Raw genomic sequence first — 13106 nt, forward strand, 5'->3', positions numbered from 1 at the left:
CCTCCTGGAATGCAGTAGTGCTTTGAGATTATTGTTTGGTTGCGGTCGTTGTTGTTGTTTTTCAGGTAGAAGTGATTCGAATGGTTTTTACTTGACTTTTCCTGCCATAACACCCCTTATCCCACATTTTAGGGGTCCAGCGTGGGGGCTCCCCCAGTTTCTGAGTATATCTATTCAAATGATGCATTCTGGAACTGGGGAGATCATTACAAGATTAACTCAGGGACAAACAAGACCCACTGTGAGAGGGACCAGAGCGGAAACTCCATTAATACTTAATCTTCGTACTCCCCTGAGGAAACAGCATGGGGCCACGCCTGACCTCCTCTAGGTATTATACAAGGGGGAAGGATAAGCCAACACCCCCATTGGCCCAGCACTGATTGCTCTGAGACAGGAGTCGGACATTCCTCCACTCACCACCCTTTTTACCCTGTTCTGACACCATCCTTGCCGCCATGGCGCTCGGCCTTGGTCATCCATTGCCATGGTCCCACAGTCAATACTCAGAATTATAGGGTTGATGAGGGAAGCTACCAGATTCCCACAGATCGGAATCAGAAAACATTAAAGATGCACCTCTCTTGTCCACAGTGTCTCAGCCAGGCTGGCAGGCACATCTCTGCTGCTTGTCTCTCAGCTACGTGGCCTCTTAGTCCCTGCTCTGCTCAGACAAGTGTTACAAAGCCCTTGAGAGCTGGCGGATGCCAACAGAGCCCCTCATTCTGCAACTGGCAGACATCTTTTCTCCTTCTTGGGCCAGGAAACCTTCCTCTCTGTCTCCTGGTCTCTGTGCTGTCGCCTCGGTGCCCCGGCTGTCACCACCACCTGGGGTCTGCTCCAGTCCTAGCGCTTCTTTCCCTGTTGGCAGTGAGATTCTCAGATCCTGCTTCACAGATGACTCGCTTCATGCCCGGTGGAGTGTCAAAACGGACCAACCCTCCTGTGAGATTCCTGCACACTCCACCCAGTCACTGCTGGGAGTTACGAGGATTCAAAGAGGCAGACTAAGTAATTTCACTTCACTGCAGCCGCTCGCCCCCCACTCACCCCCATCTCTAACTGGTGGACACCGTGATGTTTCAGCTTTCCCAGTGTCAATTCAGAGGCAGTATTCAATAACCCCTGAACAGAATGATGATCTTCTTTGCCTCACTGAACAGTCCATTTTAAAAAAATCATTTTATTGGGGCTCATACAACTCTTATCACAATCCATACATACATACATTGTGTCAAGCACATTTGTACATTCGTTACCCTCATCATTCTCAAAACATTTGCTCTCCACATAAGCGCCTGGCATCAGCTCCTCATTTTCCCCCTCCCTTCCCGCTCCCCCCTCCCTCATGAACCCTTGATAATTTATAAATTATTATTTTGTCCTATCTTACGCTGTCCGACATCTTCCTTCACCCACTTTTCTGTTGTCTGTCCCTGAGGGACGAGGTTATATGTAGATCCCTGTAATCGGTTCCCCCTTTCTACCCCACCCTGCCTTCACCCTCCCAGTATCGCCACTCTCACCACTGGTCCTGAAGGGATCATCCGTCCTGGATTCCCTGTGTTTCTAGTAAGTCAATTTTGTAAAAGACCATAGACCCCTTTGGGGCAGGCTGGGGAAGAGATTAATGATAGAAAATGTGGGGCTATGGAGTGGGGTGCTTCCCTCGGGTGAACCCGAGTCCCCTTCATTCGGAGGAGTGTGGGTCTATAAACTGCCTCAAAGCTGAGAATTAATCGAGGGCCCACGGCTCTCGATTCTGGGGATTCAAGTTAGACTGCCTTTCACTTGCACTATAATTTTTCTATACAGATAAAGTAGCGATTTTATGAATTCTCATCTATCTCACTTGTAGGACACCATACTTAAGTATCCATTGGCATAGATCCACGTGGGCCAGGTTGTTCTGATTATCTGACTCTGGGAGTTTAGAATAAGCACGTGCAGCTTGTCTCGGTCAATTAAGTGCTGTCCCTGGATCCCTACAGCCACAGGGTCCAGTCAGCCCCACTGTATCGCAGTGTCAATTGATTAGGGAAATTCCCACCATCAGATCTGACTGAAAGAAAACAGCAATCAGCAGTTTTCAAAGATGCTGAGCCTCCGTCACAAAAATGCTCCTTCCTCCCTGTTGCGGTGAAAAGCTTGTCCTCGGGGTTCTATGTCTGTGGGTCTGCGTGAGTCCGGGTGGACGAGAGAAACAAATCCACAGACACACACGTGTGTGTAAGAAAAAGGTTCATAGACAAGAGCAATTGAATACTGAGAAAACAGCCCAGTCCAGATCAAGTCCACAAGTCCGATATGAGCCCATATGTGCGATACTAATCTATAAAGTCCTCTTCAGATTCCCAAAACACGTGCAATGATGCTGAATGTAGAAAATCACAGGCCAGTGGGTGGGAAGTCCTTGGATCCAGTGTCATTGGAAGCATCTCGGTTCAGCGCTGGCAGAGGTCTCTGCATCAGGGTGGGTCCATGTGTCTTGTCAGCTGCCCTGTCTCCCAGGGAGTGAGCCGAGAGTCTCCCACCTCCCAGGAGGAAATACTGGATTTCCCGGAATTCGCAGGAAAAAGCCATGCCCACAGAGAAGCCTCACTGGCTATGATCCGATTGGCAGACTAGACTCCACCCCTTCACTCTTAATCCTCTCAAATTGACAATTCTCTAGCTAGGATAACCTGATAAATCAGCTCAGGCATGCCAATATCCCTTAACTTTTGATCCCTCCTTCTGCAGTATGCACTGGTAGACCAGGTACTTCAACTGGTTGTAGTGTAGACCACGCTGATCCATGCTGCAGTGAACCAGCCAAATGGTTAGATTTTACGTCGATTTGATGGGTAGGTCTTATGTAAACTTGGTACACCTGTGGGAAGGCATTGGCGGCGTCTAGCCTCTAAATAAGGGCGTAGCCTAACGACATCGCTCTGGGGGTATGGCCTATTTATGAGATGCTGTTAGGAGTACGCTTCCTTCTGGCCCCTCGTCACCGTCTTGCTTGCTGGGATTCTGCATCTGGCTCTGGCACGAGCAGCCCATTTGACCTGCCGTCCCTGGGAGCCTGTTGGACCCAAGTGACTCTGCACCCATTGGCCTGAGATTTCCCAGCTGCCCACTCCGACGTTCTGCTTCACTGGCCAGCAGCTGCCTCAGTCTGGAGGGGGCTCCAGCTAGCATCTAAACCATGGACCTGAGTCGGACTGAGCTGGGCCACTTCGTTGATATACATTTCTTTCTCCCTGTGACGTTCTTGATTATACTTATAGAATGCCACGGGTTTTGTTTCTCGGGAGCACTCAGCCTAACACAGACCCTTTCCTGATGGTTCAATCTTGAACGCGAATGGAGAATCTGTGTTTAGTGGGTCCTCCAAAACAACCTCGGATCCAATTGCATATTCTTTGCTCCATTGTCCCACATCCTTAACAGCCATCCCTACGCATGTCCTCCAAGTTTCTCATTGTAACTATTGAAAACGCAGGCAGTTCTTTTTGGAGGACAGTTTACTTCTTCCTGGGTTTCAAGTTGAACTACTTTTGAGCTGGGACTTCGATCTAATTATAGGTCTAGAAACAATACGAGAGCGGTGGGGACATTTCCTGGGAAATTTCTGCCCCAGATGACATCTCAGACAATGACTCTCTCTGTATATACACACATATCTACACTGCGGTGGTTTGGGTTCGCTGGAGAATCCGGCCTGAGACATTAGGTACCAAGACTGGTTCTACAGACATAAAATTGTAAGGATACATTTTCTAAAATGGTATTCTAGCCTGGTTTTCAAGACACTGACAATATTTCCTCCAGTTGTAGAGAGGTCTGTTAATCCACGGAATGAGATGACAATAAATCATTTCAATCTAAACAGTTTAAAAAGTGGTTGTGACCAAAAAACAAAACAAAAAATTCATTTCGGATACCATTATGACCTTACGCCGATGGTCTCTTTCATTTGGGTCGTTTGTTCGCATCTTTGTCCTGTTTAAAAATCTAATTTAAAGTCCTTTATAAATTATATTTTAATTTGAGGGGTCTCTTCCCAACATACCCCACTCCCATAACAGAGTAGCATAGCCCCTTAGACTCAGGCTGTCCTTCCCAGCGGGATCCCGGGTAAGGGACGGTGGACGGTGGCTGTGTCCAGGATTCCCATCATAGCTGTGAGGAACTCGTGAGATAAGTGGGCTTCGATATTTTTAACCCGTATTTCGATGAGGGATCTCTGTTTGATTTTTTTAACCCGTATTTCGATGAGGGATATCTGTTTGATTTGAGGTCACCTTATGATTTGTTACTTTCTTCCCAAGTTTAAACCCATCTATGCTCTCTGGAAATCTAGTTGACGTCTCTCCATTTCAATGTTTGGTATCTCTTGTTCCCTCTCTTTAATTTTTAAATATGTTCATTGGAGATCAATGTCTCTGGCTCCCTATTTTCACCCTCATAAATTCCTTTTGCTTAATTTCCGGGTGTTTGGGGCTTATATGTTGATCTCAGCTTGATCTTTTCTGTTGTTGATTTTCTGTCTAAAGAACCTCCCTTATGACTTTTTGTATCATTAGCCTGGTTTTTAAAAAATATTTTAATTTGTCACTTTCTGTAAATGCTTTTATTTTTTCTTTGAGGGACAATTTTGTCTGATATAAAATTCCCGGTTGGCAATTTTCACGTTCAGGGGTGGGGGTGGGGTGGGGTGTGTTTGTGTGTGTGTGTATGTGTGTGTGTGTGTGTGTGTGTCCACTGCCTTCTGCCAGCAGGTGTGTGTGTGTGTGTGTGTGTGTGTGTCCACTGCCTTCTGCCAGCAGGTGTGTGTGTGTGTGTGTGTGTGTGTCCACTGCCTTCTGCCAGCAGGTGTATGTGTGTGTGTGTGTGTCCACTGCCTTCTGCCTGTATGACCTGGAAGCTCAGAGCTTAGTCGTATTGGCTCCCGTTGTAGGTAACTTTTCATCACTCTCCCTGAGCTGTTCTCAGGAGTGTGAGCTATCCTGGTACTTTACTTTGGGTCTGTCCTGCTCCTTCATCTTCTTGTCTGGTCATGTTCTCCTCCCTCGTGATGTTAAGGAAGTTCTCTCGTGAAGAATTCCCTTTGTGTTCGTGTTTATTTGATCTCTTCCTGGTCTGGAATTCCTATCTCATGTATGTTACTCCTCTTGATCGTGTCCCACATAATTCTTGGACTTTCTTTTTTAAATCATTTTTGGGGGCATATACCTTTTGTGACCCCGGTCGATGTACCATCTTTTATCCCACTTTCTCCATGTTCCCAGTTTCTAGTCCTCCTTCTCGCCTCACCTGCTGACCCCTGTCCCCGGGTAAATGCTGCCCTGTTGATCTTGAAAGATTGATTATTCTATGACGGGGTGAGTGCGGCTCCAGACCGGAAGGCTGACCAAGAGCCATCACCTGGGAATTGGCACTAGTCTCTAGCCCCTCAATAAGCCTGCTCTCCAGTCCCTGGAGAAGGACTTCGTGCTTGACAACGTGAAGGAGCAGCAAGCAAAGAGGGAGGTCCTCACAGCGGTGGACTGGGCATGGGGACCATTGTGAGGTCGGAGCAGGACCGTGCAGTTTCCATCCTGTCCCGCAGGGGGTCCCGATGGGCGGAACCGACTCAATGACACCTGGCAACAACGTTTATGATTTTGAGTGGTGTCCCACCTGGCAACCGGTTGTAGTCATTCCTTGCATACTTACATATTTGTTGAGTGTCTGGTTACGCTGATCAGACACTGATCAGGCGGCGGGGGGCGGGGGGAGGACAGAGATAGGATCAAGTCAGCTCTGCCCAGGGGATGACTGTCAGGGAGTGGGGACAGTGGGGAGAGTGAGGTGGGGTGCATAGTTTTGGGGAGAGAGATCAGAGGAAGCTGATGTTGAATCAAACACGTGAAAGAGATCGGGGTGGGAACTGCGTAGGTACCTGGAGACGTGAGGACTCACTGGCGTCAGTAGGGGGTGCCGGCAGTTGGGAATGCACCGGGTGACACCCCCACTGCCAAAGGGCTGACGCCAGAATGACTGTGCAGTGTTTCAGCAGAAATGTATGAGTGGTTCATTGTAGCAACAAAAATATTTTTTCATAAGCCCAGCTTATTGTATCGATGAACCTATAGGCTAAAACTTTAGGCTCATTGACTTTCTTTTTTCTTTCCTAAGGAGACCCCTTTATTAAGCCTTAGGGTAAATAGAAGACACAGACCAAACCAACAGGTGCGGGAGACCATCAGCCTGAGGCCATATGGTGCCTTTAGGGTTCGTGGACAGGTGACTAATTAGAGAAGCTAAGACAAAAATCCATCATCATAAAACCATGATTGGCAGCAGGTCAGCCCTTCGCTGTTGAAGGAGCTATTGACTCATGATTGTGATGGGCTGATTAGAAAGGTTTAGGGTTGGTTCTGGGATTCTGGACCGCCTAAGTTAGGGGATGACTCATGACCCCGAGGCCCAACCCAACCCCACTGCAATCCACTCGATTACAGCCCATAGCGACCCTGTGCGACAGGGGAAAACTGCCCTTATGGGATCCCATGACTGAGAATCTTTACAGGAGTAAAAGGCTCCTCTTTCTCCCAAGGAGCGGCTGGTGGTTTCGAACGACTGACCTTGCAGCTAGCAGCCGAAGAGATGATTCATTATGACACTAGGGCTCTTGACCCTGTGGCCAGGGCACCCTAATTTCCATTAAATGCATGCCCAGGCGGTCCCTACAGGTGACACTGCCCCTTCCCTGAGATGGCCAAAGGGGGCAAAGAGGGCAAAGCCTTTCACACGGTCTCGTCAGAAAGCAGAGAACAGCGGCTGACTGTATGTGGAGGCTCAGAACAGATTCAGGACTTTCATTGTGAACCATAGCCTCTGCTAACCTAGTGCATAGAATCGAAGCTCCAAGATATCCCCTCCTCTGCCACAGATTTGGGGAAGCCCTGGCGGTGTCGTGGTTAGGAGTTGGGCGGTGATCCCGAAAGCCAGCAGTTAGAGACCACTAGAAAGAGGGGCTTTCTACTCCTGTAAACAGCGACCGTCTCAGAAACGCACAGAGGCCGTTCTGCCCTGTCCTTTGGGGCTGCTATGAGTCGGCATCGGCTCGATGGCAGTGCATTTGGTTTGGTGTTATCATGGATTCTATTAAAAATCCTTTGACCACACTTCGATTGCTATTGTCGCCACAGACTAGCTGAAGTTTGCTGAAGAAGGCCACATGTTCTAGGACCCTAGATGTTAGCCTTTCCGGATGGCAAACACCATCTGATTCCTTCCTTTGCTGCCCCTGCCACAGCACCCAAATCGTCAGTGATCGCCTCATGGGTGTTTCCAGTGAAGCCACATGGTGAGATCTGCGTGTACTTTCATTAAGCCTTACATCTTAAGATGGGAGCTCAGGTTCATAGAGAGAACATATATATTCTCATATATATATATATATATATATATATATATATATATACACACACACACATACATACATACACACACCCCCACCCCACCCCACCCCCCACATATATATATATCTCCCATCCATGTTCCACTTTAGTCACTGTTGGGCTGCTAACTGGAAGGTCAGAAGTTCGTAACCATCAGCCACACACGGAGAAAAAAGGAGGCTCTCTGCTCCCATAGAAGTTGACAGTCCTGGAACTCCACAGATGCTGTTTTATTGTGTCCTGTAGTCACTGTGAGCCAGGAAGGACTTGACGGTGGTGAGTTTGGGAGTGGAGCGGCCCTCTTCCTGAGCAGCTTAATGGCTTCCTAAGAAAATTGCATTGCAAGTAACTCCCACGCTGTAGTTGATTGTTTTTATTATAATAACAACCCATCAAACCTACTGCCATCGGGTCCATTCAGACTCATAGTAAGCCAACAGGACAAAGGACAATCACCCTCTGGGCTTCTCGAAGTGCAAATATTTCAGGAGCAGCAAGTCTCCTCTTCCTCCTGGGAAGTGGCTTGTGGATTTGAACCGTTGATCACGGGATTAGGAGCCCAATGTGCAATCCTCTACCTCCAGGCATCCTTTCCTCACAATAATATGACCAATGGTGTGGGTTTAAAATACTATTGAGAAAAAGGCAAAGGGACGCTTTCTGATTAGCACCCATGGAGAATTCACGTCTACCAAACAGTAGCACTTAGCGATAGAGCAAAACCACCTGGAAAAAGAGGATTGGGCAGAAAGCAGCCATTTCAACAGCAATCCCTCACGGATGCCAAGTTCTCAGTCTACTGGGAAATCTCTGTTTCGCTCCTGCGGAGCAGCTGGTGGTTTTGAACTGCTGGTCTTGAAGTTATCAGACCATTCCACTCTGCCACCGGTTAGCAAATGCAGAATAAACCAAAGTTGTCGATGTCAGGCAACCTGAAGAGCCGCAGAGACATGAGCACAGCCCAGTGACCTCCAAGTCCCCAACTTTGGGATTACTGTCCTCGGACTCTGCCCACTGAAGACACATCAGCCTCAAGGCCGCAGGACCGGTTCCATTCCTTAGCTCCGGGATGAGTCAGTTAACATTCAACACCACCAAGTGTGGTTTCTTCTCATGGGCTCCAACAAATCCTTTCGTTGTCTCCTCCAAAATCTATGCTGTGGAGTGAAATCAGGCCGGCCTGGAGGTCCAGCTCTCTCGCCTACGAAAAACGTGCGACACATTGCAGAGACGAATCTGAAATCCAGGGAGCCTAAGACATCATGCTCATTTACTTTCGGAACCTCCTCCTGTGTTCTGGTCAGAGCTGCCAGTCTGACCCAGGGGCAATGGTGTCTCCATCACGTGGTTTCTTTTGCACACGTTACAAGCCCCTGAAGTTCTCTTCCTGGTGGCTTGATGTGTAGCTAGCCCTTGTCAACATTGCTGTTTTATCTACAGTATTGGGGTCGTTGGGGTCACTGGTATTTGTGACTCCCTATCTCTATCGAGAATGCTGTGGTGCCTAAGGGAAAGGGAGAAGACTGCCTTTCAGAAAGGCTTCCACTCCGGTTACTAATAAAGTACTTAACCCCGGTGTAATTCAAAGTAGATTTAAAACAATGTTGCTAGTAGTTGTTAGTATTCATACCATCCAAGAAATGTTACATTTAAGGAGTTTGGAGCTACATTTATCACACTGGTCTCTGATTAGGCGTCCTGGCGTAGTGGTTACACGTTGGGCTGCAATCGCAAGGTCAGCGGTTTGAAACCACCGGTCTCTTCTTGGGAGAAAGGTGGGGCTTTGGAGGCCCTCTAGCAGTTACCATGGTGGAAACTTACAGGGGGCAGCTCTACGCTGACCACTAACGTTGCTCGGCATTGACTGGATGGCAGGGAGTGAGTCTATGATGACAATTGATAAGAAGCTTGGCTAATGCTGTAGCCTGGAGCAGGAGGAAGCTGCGTGGGAGTGGTGATGGCTTCACGAATCCCCAGTCAACCCTGATGCCGTCCCCGTGAGGACCAGCTAGGAGGCCCATGTGGCTGGATCGAGTGGGACAGGACCAGGCCTGTTTCTGATGAGAATGGACAGGAGACACCTGATCTGACCTAGGTCTTGTCATCATCCCCCGGCTGCTATTTTGAGCCCCGATTCTGGGGCTGAGGGTCAGAGAGGAGCAGAGACAGGAATGTCAGGAGATGCTGGTGGCCTACGTCTGATTCTGGAGGGATTCCCAGGTAGGGCTGATGGGATTTGTTTAGGGGTTGGGTGTGGAAGTGTGTGGGATGTGTAGGTGGTGCAGAGGCCACGCCTGGGGTCTGATGCCCAAGCATCAGAACATGAGAGACCTGGAGATGAAACTTGGGGAGCACCAGCCTCCACAATCAAATGAGCACAAGGGATGGTTGTGTAATTGGGTAAAATTGAAGAGACATAAGACAAGATAAGGCATCCAAATGCTCACCTCTGGGACGGCCATGATCTCAGCAGCCAGATTTGTGCTGATGGAATATATTTCCAATCATGTAAGACCCCTAATTACAGGTAACCACATGAGTAACAGGAAGGGGTTGTACAATAGCCAGATGTGCAACAGGAGGGAGACAAGCCAGGGGTGTACACACAATAGGAAGGGGAGGCACCATGGGCATGCATGTGACAAGATGGGCAAAGTCAAGATGACAGCCTAACCTTGGTCCTCCCTGAGGTGGCTTGCCCTTACCTTTAGGCTCTCCTTCAGGGGAACAATTCATTATCCTGATCTGAAGGGAGTGGATCCTACTTAGGGTGGGACAGACTATAGCATCTAATTACTCTAGGTGGCTGATAACCCTCAGGGAGATAACCTTTTAAGCAGTTGACCTCCAAGTATGGTCATGGACCATGTGTTAGCCAGCAGCACATATAATATGGGAGGGGTGGGGGACAACCTGGGGAGTAACCTTTCTGTTTCCCACAGAAGGTGGAGACCAGAACCCACTGAGATGGAGAGACAGAGAGGACAAACTAGAGGGAGAAGGCCTAGCTGGTTGGTGAGGTGCTGAAGGAGGTAGGCAGTAGACAGGGAAGTGAGTTGAGGGACTTGTCCAGTGAGCCATGTTTGGAGGACAGCAGATGAATGGATTCCAAAGCCAGGGGCGGGGGATGGGATGACAATGACCAGGTAAAGTTGGGTGTGGGTAATAAGGACTTTGAACCTACTCCTCTGGGTCCCTGCATGACCAATGAGACAAAACCGGAATGGCACCGAGTCGGCAAAATGTGAATGAACCCACACGCTAACTGGCATGGGGGAAACGACAGGTCGAAGCCCTGCTAGAAATTGCATCTCCCTTTAAGGAAATGGGGTATGTGTTGCCTAGCAACTGCATTTCTTGATCAGCAGAGTCATGAACAGTGGTGCCCTGCTCAAAGGTGGTGACTGACCGTGCCACTCCCAACGCTTCTTGTTCGCCAAGGTCCTGGCAATAATCCACGCTCTCAAAGCAGGCTCCTGAGAGGACTCAAGATGCCTCTTCCAAGTCTCTCAGACCAGGGCTTTGTTACCCCTTCTGACTAGTAGTCCAGATGGTCCAAATCTTTAAAAGTTAGTTTTGTTCCAGTTTTGCTTTATTGGCCACAGTGGAGCCAGTTAGAACCCCTGATCACAGCTCAGAGGAAAGGAGAATGAGGGCAGCCAGGGAGGTAGGAGAGCCTGGGATGTGTAGTGCTTTTGGGGGCGGGGAAAGCTGGGAGGAGGCAGCTCACGTGAAGGGGACTGCTCAGTGGGGACAGAAGCCATGGGACAAGGACGGAGATTCAGGCCTGGATCTGGGAACATGAGTTCCGGGGAGTAAGAATGGCCGCTTGGGGGCATTAGGTCAGAGCTGGGGGGGTTTTCAGAGCACAAGGAGGCAGAGTGTGCACAGAGAAGTTCTTCTGAGACTTTGCTCCAAGTGGAAGGAGAACAGTGAAACTGAAAGGGGGAACAGGGGTCTGTGAGAGAGATTCCTCTCGCTGTTTCGATGGAGAAATAACTGTGCAAATTAATAAGATCGTCCTAGGGGAGGGGAGAGAGGGTAGGATTGCTAGACTGATGTAGTAGAGTCTGTTGGAAGGGCCTGGTGGTGTGGTGGAGAAGCGATGGGCTGCCACCATGAGGTCATCAGTTCTCGTGACTTCTGGGGCAGGTCTACCCTGCCCCTAGTGGGGGACTATGAGTCAGAATCGAGAGAGTGTCACTAAGTGAGATCTTCCCACAAGTGGAGAAGATGGCTCCGAGCCGGCCCGGGAGAATTCAGCATGGCGCCAGGAAGGAGACTTGGGGGGCTGGCAGAAGCTGAATCACCCGATGGTTGTAGCTGGTGGGAACTTGATTCTGATTGGCTCATTCAAAGGACACTTACGAGACCATCGTTTTGGAGCCCGAATGGTGTAATGGGTGACGGGGTGGGCTAGTGACCAAAAGGCCAGCAGCTGGCTGGAAACCATTTGCTCTGCGGGGAAAGAGGACGTTTCTCCTCTCGTCAACATGTCCAGTTTCAAAATCGCTCCCTGACCGGTAGGTCTACTTTGTCCTGTAGAGTCGCTTAGAGTTGTGATCCCCTTGATGGCAGTGGCGTGCAAGCGGCTGACACTTCAGTGCACCCTAAGTTTCAAACTCACCTAGTGGTACCCTCGAGGAAAGGTCTGGTGATCTAGTTTGTGAAAACTACAGCCAAAAAAACCCCTTCGGAGCCCAGTTCTACTCTGACCCTTCAGCAACAGGCTTGATTTTGGAGTTGGCTAGGGGCCCTTCTTGGCACCGGACACAGTGGCTGTCTTTGGTGTCATACTGGATAGACCTGAAGCTGCTAACCCCAAAGTCAGAAGTTCTAAACCACCAGCTGCTGCACGGAAGAAAGATGTTACAGTCTTGGAAACCCACCGGGGCAGGTCTACCCTGTCCTACAGGGTCGCAGTAATTTAGCATCCATTCCATAGCAGTTGGGTTTGGTTTTGGGTTTGAGCAGCCGGGTACCTCGGGGAGGGTGAAGCGTGTGCGGGCGGAGGTGGGTAGGACCGTCAGGAGGACGAACAGGGGGTCATGAAGGGGAGCACTGGACAATTGACATTGGAAACGCAGGGGGCAGGTTGGCAAGCCCAGAACTGGGGATGTGGCTCTCTCTTAGAAAACCAGGTGAGCTAACAACCGTGTTCTGGGTGGGGTGACAGTCCGGGGCGCTTGGTGCTGTGGGCTAAATGGAGGAAATGAGATTAATCTGACAGCGCGCAGCGTGCTTGGTTAACCCGTGTCTGGCGGCAACGCTGCCTTTCCGTGCCTCCGGGCAGTCCTGGCCCTGGAGCCCGGAGGACCTGGTGGGCCCAGGGAGGGGGGGAGGGGGCGGGGCGGACGGCGTGGCCCCGCCCTGGCCTGGAGGGCGGGGCGGCGGTGGCGACTCTGGGCACTGCCCCGGCCACCGCCCTCCTCCCAGCCGCCCACTGGCCATCGCCGGCGGAGCCGGAGCCCGAGGTGCGGGGCGCACCGGGACAAGGCGCCTGGAGGAGCCCGGGCGGGTGAGCGGCCGGGAGCGGGGCGGGGGCGGGTGGGGGACGAGGCCACCGCCCGCCGGGCCACCTGTTCCGGGGGTGACATTTGTGCGCGCTCCGACCGGCGCGGCGGTCCCAGGAACGCGCCCCGAAGTTGAAGCGCGGCCTCCAGACCGTGCGGG

The 13106-nt window shown here is 50.3% G+C and overlaps 1 protein-coding gene across 1 annotated transcript in view; it reads left to right on the plus strand.

The window, feature by feature from the left end:
• The first annotated feature begins 12850 nt into the window (after nt 1–12850).
• The window catches only part of A4GALT (alpha 1,4-galactosyltransferase (P1PK blood group)), a 47797-nt gene continuing 47541 nt past the window's right edge, over nt 12851–13106 (plus strand). Inside the window, exon 1 of the mRNA XM_075553534.1 lies at nt 12851–12951. The gene's annotated coding sequence lies outside the window, so the exon portion shown is untranslated. The remainder of the gene's footprint in view (nt 12952–13106) is intronic.

The sequence above is a fragment of the Tenrec ecaudatus genome, chromosome 6 (assembly GCF_050624435.1).
Source record: "Tenrec ecaudatus isolate mTenEca1 chromosome 6, mTenEca1.hap1, whole genome shotgun sequence".
NCBI lineage: Eukaryota > Metazoa > Chordata > Mammalia > Afrosoricida > Tenrecidae > Tenrec > Tenrec ecaudatus.